Source organism: Bufo gargarizans, chromosome 3 (genome assembly GCF_014858855.1).
Source record: "Bufo gargarizans isolate SCDJY-AF-19 chromosome 3, ASM1485885v1, whole genome shotgun sequence".
Lineage (NCBI taxonomy): Eukaryota > Metazoa > Chordata > Amphibia > Anura > Bufonidae > Bufo > Bufo gargarizans.
In genome coordinates, this window is record NC_058082.1 from 363,818,511 (window position 1) to 363,828,853 (window position 10,343).

Consider the following 10,343-nt stretch of genomic DNA (forward strand, 5'->3'; position numbering starts at 1 on the left):
GTGCTTTTATGTGCTTTTATTATTCAATAAAAACAGATTTGGCTAAAAATGCTGATCTGCTCGGATAATGGTCAACTGTCTCCTTTCAGCTAAGTTTTCCTTAGGGCTCATGCACACTAACGTATTTTCTTTCCACTTCCGTTCAGGTTTTTTTATGGACTGTATGCGGAACCATTCACTTCAATGGGTCCGCAAAAACAACGGAAGGTACTTAGTGTGCATTCTGTTTCTGTATTTCCGTTTCGCAAAAAAGTAGTGTATGTCCTATTATTGTTCGCAAATCATGGTCCGAGGCCCCATTCAAGTCAATGGGTCCGCAAAAAATTCGGAACGCACACGGAACACATCCGTATGTCATCCGGATTTTGCGGATCCATACTGTAGAAATGCTATGCCCAGCCCACATTGCTCATGTGTTTGTAAGTTACCGTTGCTCATGTGTTAATAAGTTACCGTTTCCGATCTGCAAAAAATGTATCGCATACGGAAACCATCCGGATATGTTTTGTGGAATAACGGAACGGAAGAGGACTTAAATCAGAGAAATAAAAATTTAGATATGGAACAACGGATCCGTTAAAAAAACAGACCGCAAAACAACAACGGTCGTGTGCATGAGCCCTTAGATAGAGAAACAAGGCAGGGATGCCCCTTGTTACCCCTGCTTTTTGCAGTAGCTGTTGAGCCCCTAATGCTAGCTATTAGACAAGATAATGGTTATCTAGGGATTTCCATCAGCACAACGGAAGACCACATTGGGATGTACAGTCGTGGCCAAAAGTTTTGAGAATTACATAAATATTGAAAATTGGAAACGTTGCTGCTTAAGTTCTTATAATAGCAATTTGCATATACTCCAAAATGTTATGAAGAGTGATCAGATGAATTGCATAGTCCTTCTTTGCCATGAAAATTAACTTAATCCCCAAAAAAACTTTCCACTGCATTTCATTGCTGTCATTAAAGGACCTGCTGAGATCATTTCAGTAATAGTCTTGTTAACTCAGGTGAGAATGTGGAGGAGCACAAGGCTGGAGATCATTATGTCAGGTTGATTGGGTTAAAATGGCAGACTTGACCTGTTAAAAGGAGTGAAATCATTGTTCTTCCATTGTTAACCATGGTGACCTGCAAAGAAACGCGTGCAGCCATCATTGCGTTGCATAAAAATGGCTTCACAGGCAAGGATATTGTGGCTACTAAGATTGCACCTCAATCAACAATTTATAGGATCATAAAGAACTTCAAGGAAAGAGGTTAAATTCTTGTTAAGAAGGCTTCAGGGTGTCCAAGAAAGTCCAGCAAGCACCAGGATCGTCTCCTAAAGAGGATTCAGCTGCGGGATCGGAGTGCCACCAGTGCAGAGCTTGCTCAGGAATGGCAGCAGGCAGGTGTGAGTGCATCTGCGCGCACAGTGAGGCAAAGACTTTTGGAAGATGGCCTGTTGTCAAGAAGGGCAGCAAAGAAGCCACTTCTCTCCCAAAAAAACACCAGGAACAGATTGATCTTCTGCAGAAAATATGGTGAATTGACTGCTGAGGACTGGGGCAAAGTCATATTCTCCGATGAAGCCTCTTTCCAATTGTTTGGGGCATCAGGAAAAAGGCTTCTCTGGAGAAGAAAAGGTGAGTGCTACCATCAGTCCTGTGTCATGCAAACAGTAAAGCATCCTGAGACCATTCATGTGTGGGGTTGCTTCTCATCCAAGGGAGTGGGCTCACTCACAATTTTGCCCAAAAACACAGCCATGAATAAAGAATGGTACCAAAACACCCTCCAACATTAACTTCTTCCAACAATCCAACAACAGTTTGGTGAAGAACAATGCATTTTGCAGCACGATGGAGCACCGTGCCATAAGGCAAAAGTGATAACTAAGTAGCTCGGGGACCAAAACGTTGACATGGCGTGGAAACTCCCCAGATCTTAATCCCATTGAGAAATTGTGATCAATCCTCAAGAGGCAGGTGGACAAACAAAAAAACACTAATTCTGACAAACTCCAAGAAGTGATTATGAAAGAATGGGTTGCTATCAGTCATGAATTGGCCTAGAAGTTGATTGAGAGCATGCCCAGTCGAATTGCAGAGGTCCTGAAAAAGAAGGTCCGACACTGCAAATACTTACTCTTTGCATAAATGTCATGTAATTGTCGATAAAAGCCTTTGAAACGTATGAAGTGCGTGTAATTATATTTCCCTACATCACAGAAACAACTGAAACAAAGATCTAAAAGCAGTTTAGCTGCAAACTTTGTGAAAACTAATATTAGTGTCATTCTCAAAACTTTTGGCCACGACTGTATACTGATGACATGGTTTTGTTTTCTTTCAGTTCCCCATCGATCACTCCCACATGCTATATCTCTTATAAATACTTTTGGATATTTCTTTGGCCTTCTCATAAACTGGTAGAAGTCCTATTTTGTACCTTTAAAGGGGTTGTCCACTTTTTACTATTGATGACCTATCCTCAGGATAGGTCATCAGTATCACATCTGCAGGGGCCAACTCCTAGCACCTCTGCCATCAGCTGTTTGGAGAGAATGCAGAGCTCATACAAGTGCTCCATTCTCCACTGTTTACCTGATTTCCACAGCAATTACATTGGTGAGCAGTGTAATTGCAAGTATGGCGTCCCCATTCACTTCTATGGGACGGCTCTGTAGTATTCACTTGAACAGACAGAGCTGTCCCATAGAAGTGAATGGGGACACCATAGTTGTAATTACACTGCTCACCACTGCCATTGCTGCGGCGAGCAGGTAAACAGAGCAGAGAAGGCAGAGCCGATTTGATATTGATGACCTATCCTGAGGATAGGTCATCAATAGTAAGAAGTGGACAACCCCTTTAAGGAGGAACGGCTAGCAGATTGAAGGAGAGATCTGCCTCCTTACTAATGTCTCAAGCTATCTAGGGGTTCAGATAACTAGAGATTACTCTAACTCATATTCCCTTAAAGGTAACCTGTCACATTAAACATGGTATTTGAGCTGCAGGCATCATGTTATAGAGCAGGAGAAGCTGATCTGTTTAATATATAGTTTTATGGGTAAAGAGTCAGTAAAACTTGTATTTTATTTATCTAAATTCCTGCTCATTCTGGGCTTTGAAGTCCAGGAGGCGGTTCTATCAGTGATTGACAGTCTTCATCTATGACTGTGTATACAGATAGCTGTCAATCACTGATAGGACCGCCTCCTTCACTTCAAAGTCCAGAATGAGCAGGAATGTAGAGGAATAAATCACAAGTGTTTCTGAATCTTTTCCCATAAAATAATTGCCCAATCTGCTGAGCTTCTCCTGTTGGTAACAGGTTCCCTCTAATGTCATCCCCTTTCTATAGTATCTTAAAGGGAGTCTGTCATCAGCATTTCACATTTTTAACCCTTCCCATAGCTTTCTAGCATGCTTACAGTTAATAAAAAACGTTACCTTTAGCATCAATTCTGGACTTAATTGATGCACATGCGCCGGCTTCGCGCTGTTAGCCGGCACATGCTTATTAATTACTGTGATGCCATACAAGGAATGGGCATGGCAGTGCGCATGCGCCGGACTGAGTGCGCAGGCGTGGGATCTCGGCGAAACAAGTTAGTAGATAGGCGGTCAGAGGGAAAGGATGGGCGGGAGGAGGGAAGCGAAGAAAAGGCTGAGCTAGCAGGGCACCTACGAGGGTAACGCCGCCCCTGGGCACTTGCGAGCCCTCATTTGCATATGTTACAAAGATGTTTTTTGACGGTTTTATAAGTCCAGGATTGATGCTAAAGGTAACGTTTTTATTAACTGTAAGCATGATAGAAGGGTTAAAAACGTGTAATGCTGATGACAGACTCCCTTTAAAGATAAAACATGGAGTCCCTGCCCCACTCTCTGTCGCTGGGAGAATCAGTCTTGGTAAAATGATAGTGCTTCCCAAGTTTTTACATACCCTTGAAGATGTTGATGTTATGATACTGCAGGGATCAGCAACCTTCGGCACTCCAGCTGTTATGAAAGTATACAACTCCCAGCATGCACACGTACTTGGCTGTTCTTGTATCGCCCATAGAAGTGAAAGGAGTTGTAGTTTTAGAACAGCTGGCAGGTTGCTGATCTCTGTGATACTGCAATAGTTTTTTTTTTTTTGTGAAGTGAACTCTCTCCTATTCCCATTCATTTGGGGGAGAATTCTAGATGCGTTTTTTAGACAGTCACTTAAACGCAGCTTGCACCTGTTCTGTGTTTAAAGCCAATTCTGGTTTTGGCTCAAAATCACTGATGGAAGTCACTAACCAAACACTGATGTGTGAATAAAGCCTAAGACAATGCCTCAAAATAGTTATCAGACATCAGTGGCGTAACTACCGGGGAAGCAGGGGAAGCGGCTGCTTCGGGGCCCGGGCTGACAAGGGGCCCGGCTCCCGGCAGCGTGTCAGTCAAGTTTTCAGTGCAGCGCCGTCAACATTGGGGGCCCGTCCTGTCCATCATCGTTCTCCGCCCCTGCCACGCAGTGCATCATATTGCCCGAGCCAGACAGTACTGGAATCGAGCTGGTACATCCGGAAGCGCGCTGTTTAAATTAGGCCCGCCCACCGAATTCCCCCAGTCAGTGCGAGGCAGAAGCAGAGCTCGGGCCGGGAGGCCTCTCCGGGACCCTCCGTCACCCAGCTGACCCTGCCAGGCCGGACAGGTATATCCTCCCTACAATCCTCCTCCCCCTGCCCTCAGTCAAGAGGTTTTGCAGCCTCCTCCCCCGAATGCAGCGGCGCTGCAGTCAGGTGTGATGCTCTGCAGCCTGTGGGGACCTAGGGTGATTCATCCTTTCTCCATGAAGAGCCGTCTACTGTGCAGCAATGATGAGGATGCGGCCCGGGCTCAGTCCGTCCTGCCTGCAGAGCATCAGAAGGGATGGATCCTTTCTACCTCTGCAGAGCATCTCTTTTCTAGGTAGTTTATAAGGAATAGGGACAGAGAAAGTCTATAGACTAGTGGAGGCCATTGTAATGGAGCCGGGACAGATCTGTGCTGACCCATATGATGTTTTATGATGTTGCTCTACTAAAAATTCATAGGGTAATCTGAACATATCATTGATCTTCTTCTGTGTGTGACAAGGAGATAAGGTGTTGGAAATCAGAAGTCTTAAGCCTCATGCAGACGTCCGTGGAACACGGTCTGTGAGATACTGGACTGGCATTGCAGGAGCGCACTGTGTCATTGGTTGCTATGACGCTGTGCGCTCCTGCAATGCCAGTCCGGTATCTCACGGAACGTGTTTCACGGACGTCTGCATAAGGCCCCATGCACACGGCCGTTGTTCACGGCCGTGTGCGGGCCGTGGAACCGCGGCCTGGATCCCTCCTGAGAGCAGGAGCGCACGGCGTCACTGGTTGCTATGACGCCGTGCGCTCCCTGCTGCCGCCGCAATGCAGTAATACACTGGTATGATCTATACCAGTGTATTACTGTACTGTGCCGGCAGCAGGGAGCGCACGGCGTCATAGCAACCAGTGACGCCGTGCGCTCCTGCACTCAGGAGGGATCCAGGCCGCGGTTCCACGGCCCGCACACGGCCGTGATCAACGGCCGTGTGCATGGGGCCTGAGGCTCAGGCCGAATGCACACGGCCGTGTTCCGCGGCCGAGAGCGGTCCGTGGTAACGCGGCCTGGATTCCTGTTCAGAGCAGCGCACGGCGTCATTGGTTGCTATGACGGCGTGCGCTTCCTGCTACCACCACAGTACAGTAATACACTGGTATGATCTATACCAGTGTATTAGTGTACTGTGGCGGCAGCAGGAAGCGCACAGCGTCATAGCAACCAATGACGCCGTGCGCTGCTGCTCTGAACAGGAATCCAGGCCGCGTTACCACGGACCGCTCTCGGCTGCGGAACACGGCAGTGTGCATTCGGCCTTAGGGTGCGTCCAGACAGTGCATTAAGGATCCGGCCACATCAATTTGCGTGACAAATGGCGACATGTGTGGAGTGGCAAGAAAGTTGTACAAGATTTGATTTGGTGTTGCTGTGGGACATGTAAACTGCAATCACATCCTCTCAGTCTCTCGCTCTCTGTGCTATCAGTTTCCCTAGAATGAGAAAGTGGGAACAGAAGGTGACAAATCTTTACTAGTTTATTGAAAAGTAAAAACTTAAATCTCACATTGACATACGTCTTCCGCCCCTTCACTCGGAGCATAAGTCTTCAGACCCTTCACTCGGAGCATAAGTCTTCAGACCCTTTACTTGGGTATGGTCTAGATCGTGACCAACCCAAGGGAGTTGGGTTTACACAGGAAAATACGGTTGTGTAGCCGGGGAGAGGGGGTTTGGGAGCAGTTGGGGGGGGCCCATACAAAAATTTGCTGTGGGGCCCAGTCACTTCTAGTTACGCCCCTGTCAGACATCATTCCCCATGTCCGCCGGGAGTAGCATCGATATCTTCCAATATCAAGTTATGAGGGATATTAAAGCAGTGATATATTCCACTGCTCAACCAAATATCAGTATAGAGGAACACAAAGCCTTACAGTGGCTACGTTCACAGGAAGATATAATCGTTGCGGGGGATTGGCTCAGTGACTGAGCCTTTGTCCAAGTATGTGGACTGGCTCCTGAGACCGGTACTCACTAGCGCCCCCGCTTATCTCAGGGACACTAATGATTTCTTGTTGGCCCTCAAAGAAATCCACTGGCAGAAGGATTACCAATTGGTATCCCTCGATGTGGAGAGCCTCTACACCCGCATCCCCCATGATGCTGGTGTGAAGGCGATCCTTGACATCGTGGCGAACCTGGGCAAAGACCCTGTATATTGTGAGTTCATTGGGGAGGCATTGAAGTTCATCTTGACGAACAACGTATTTCAGTTTGGTAACGAGTGGTTCAGGCAACGGCTGGGTACGGCTATGGGGACCCCCGTCTCCTGCACTTTTGCTAATATGTACCTTGCCAGACTAGAGGACAGATATGTGTACTCTGTGAACAATCCATTTCTTCTAAAGTTAAAAACATACCTACGTTTTGTAGACGATGTGTTCATAGTCTGGGAAGGTATTTGGTTGGTCACGGAGGGTTTTCGCAAACCCACGACAGCTTCCATCCAAAAAGCCGTACCATACGGACAGTTCATCAGACTGAGACGTATTAATAGCAAAGTCAGTGGTTACTAGGGATCGACCGATATTGATTTTTTAGGGCCGATACCGATAATTTGTGAACTTTCAGGCCGATAATTTATACCGATATTCTGGGAATTTTCATATATGAAAAAAAAAAAAAAAAAAAATCCCACAAATCTGCTGAAAATTAATGTTTATTGTTAATGTGTATTTTTTTTTTGTAAATCTTTCTTTTTCATTTATATTTAATATTTTGGTGTTTTTATTTTTGTAACTTTTTTTTTTAACTAACTTTTAGCCCCCTTAGGGACTAGAACCCTTGTCCTATTCACCCTGATAGATCTCTATCAGGATGAATAGGAGCTCACACTGTCCCTGCTGCTCTGTGCTTTGTGCCTCTCATTGGCAGCAGCACAGGGGGAGGAGACACTGCTCCTTCTCCCCTGTGCTGCTGCTGAGGGAACACGGAGAGCGCCGTCAGCAGCACGATCTGTGTTCCCCATACGCTATCGGAATATCGGCAAAATAAATGCCGATAGCGGTCAAAATCCTGAATATCGGCCGATAATATCGGTAAATCCGATAATCGGTCGATCCCTAGTGGTTACCATAGAAAGGCTAATGACCTTAAACAGCGTTTAGTTAATAGGGGTTACCCCGAGGAAACATTAAATAAGGACATGGAAAGAGTAGAGAAAAACTTCTCACAGGATAGTCTTTTGAGCAATAGCAACCAGAATCCAGATAGGAGTGTCGATCAGACTAGGGGTACCAGATTTGCGTTCTCCTTCAAATACAGCCCCATGGCTGATCGCATTCGATCAGTCATACTTAAGAACTGGGACATTTTGAGGAGGGACGCAACTCTAAATGAGTTGACAGGACAGAGACCCCTTATTTCCTTCAGACGGAGTCACACTGTTAAAGATAAACTTGTTAGGAGCAGATTTCAAATGGAGAAGAGCAAGAATTGGCTCAAAAGTAACCTTCCAAAGGGCAACTACAGGTGTGGAAACTGTTCACTGTGCACTAATAACTCCCAGAAAAAGAGTATTGAATTTGCTGGCATTAAACACACAGTCAATACCTTTATTAATTGTCGGAGTACTTATTTAGTATATGTATTATTGTGCACATGTGGACGTTTCTACATTGGAAAAACTATTAGATGTCTTTTTGAACGTGTGAGGGAGCATTTTAATTCCATCAAGACAGGGAAAGGTTGTCCTAGACTAATAGAACACATTAGAAGTGTACACGATGGCGATACAGGTTGCATTTCCTTCTCTGGCTTGGAGACCGTATCCACTCCTCTGCAGGGGGGAGACAGACACCGCCTCCTCCTGCAGAGAGAGGCTAGGTGGATATTGCGTACACAACCCTTAGGAGAACTTGGACTCAATGACAGGAACGATCTTAGCCCTTTCTTGTAAATACCATATCATATTAAATTTCATTGCTCTATTTGTATGTATATCGTGGCTATCACACGTACATTGTTTTTATATGTGCCCTACTTCAGTCACCTCCTTTATGTAGACGCAATCCGGTTTGTCAATTTGCTTGATGACGGCTTGCGCCAGCATTTAAAAGGAGCAATGTGCAGGCACGCATTGACGCACAGCCAGAAGAACAGCATGTTAGCGCGAAACGGCCGCCGCTGATCAATGCGTGCCTCTGAATGTCCGCCCCCTGCCTGATGTAACTCGGGATCAATAAAGCTGCTGAATTTTTTGTTAACACACGGGTGAGTGCCGCTGTTTTCACTTTGCTCTTCACCTTTGTTATATTGTACCTTATCTGTACAGCTGAGCACCGCCGATCGTGTGTGTCCTCTCCAGCCGCAAGCAGCATACAATCCATGTGTGTTTGGCCGGATTAGTGGTGCCGCCCCCTACCTCATTTTGTTACTATCATTCCCCATATGTCGGCATCATTTTGTAAATGTAATTTTTTTTTTTTTAGGACGTTAGAAGGTTTAGACTTTTAGAAGCAATTTTTCAAGAAAATTTCCAAAACAATTTTTTAAACACCAATTCAGTTATAAAGTGATTTTGAGGGGCTTACGTAATGAAAACCCCCCATAAATGACCCAATTTTAGAAACTACAGCGCTCAGATTATTCAAAACTGATGTTACAAACTGTGTTAACCTTTTAGGTGTTCCACAAGAATTAAAGGAACATGGGAGTTGAAATTTAAAAATTTCATTTTTTTGCAGATTTTTCTTGATCAATTTTTTTTCTTGGAGCACAACAAGGGTTAACAGCAGAATAAACCTCAATATACATTACTCTGATTCTACAGTTTACAGAAATACCCCATATGTGGTGGTAAACATGGCAGTGGTCAGAAGGAAAGGAGCGCCATATGGATTTTGGAGGCAGATTTTGCTATTTATAAAGACGCTGACATACCCCTGCAATGGAGACCCTCAAAAAGTGACCCCATTTTGGACACTAACCCCCTCAAAGATGTTATTAAGGGGAGTGCGGAGCACTTTGACCCCATAAACATTTTGCAGAGTTTAGAAACACTTGGCTGTGAAAATGAAAAGTTTAATTTCTTCCAATAAAATGTTACTTTAGCCCCAAATTTTTCATTTTCACCAGGAGTAACAGGAGAAAAAGAACCCCTTAATTTGTTACCCATTTTCTCCTGAATACGGCAACACCCCATATGTGGTGGTAAACTGCTGTGGGGGCACATGGCAGGACTCGGAACGGAAGGAGCGCCATACGGCTTTTGCAGCGCAGATTTTAATAAATTGGTTTAAGGGCGCCATTGTCTTATTTTTTGATTGGCTTATGTGGGGGGTTCACTTTTTGCAGGATGAGGAGAAGAAGTTTTCATTAGTACCATTTTGGGGTACATATGACTTTTTGATCACTCGATAGTAAGCATTTTGTAAGGCGAAGTGACAAAAAAAAAAACTGACTGTTCTGGCACAGTTTTTATTTCTTTTTATAGCATTCATATTATATTTTTTATAGAGTAGACTGTTATGGACACAGCTATACCTAATGTTTTGGCCCCGTTTTCTTTTTTTGTTTTGACGGGGTGGATCATGTGATATTTTTATAGAGCTGGTCAATACGGATGCGGCGATACCTAATATGTCTAATTTTCTTTTCCTAAAATTTTATATAACTTAAAGGGGTTCTGCACTTTTTTTTTTAACTGATGATCTATCCTCTGGATAGATCATCAGCATGTGATCGGCGCGGGCCCGACACCTG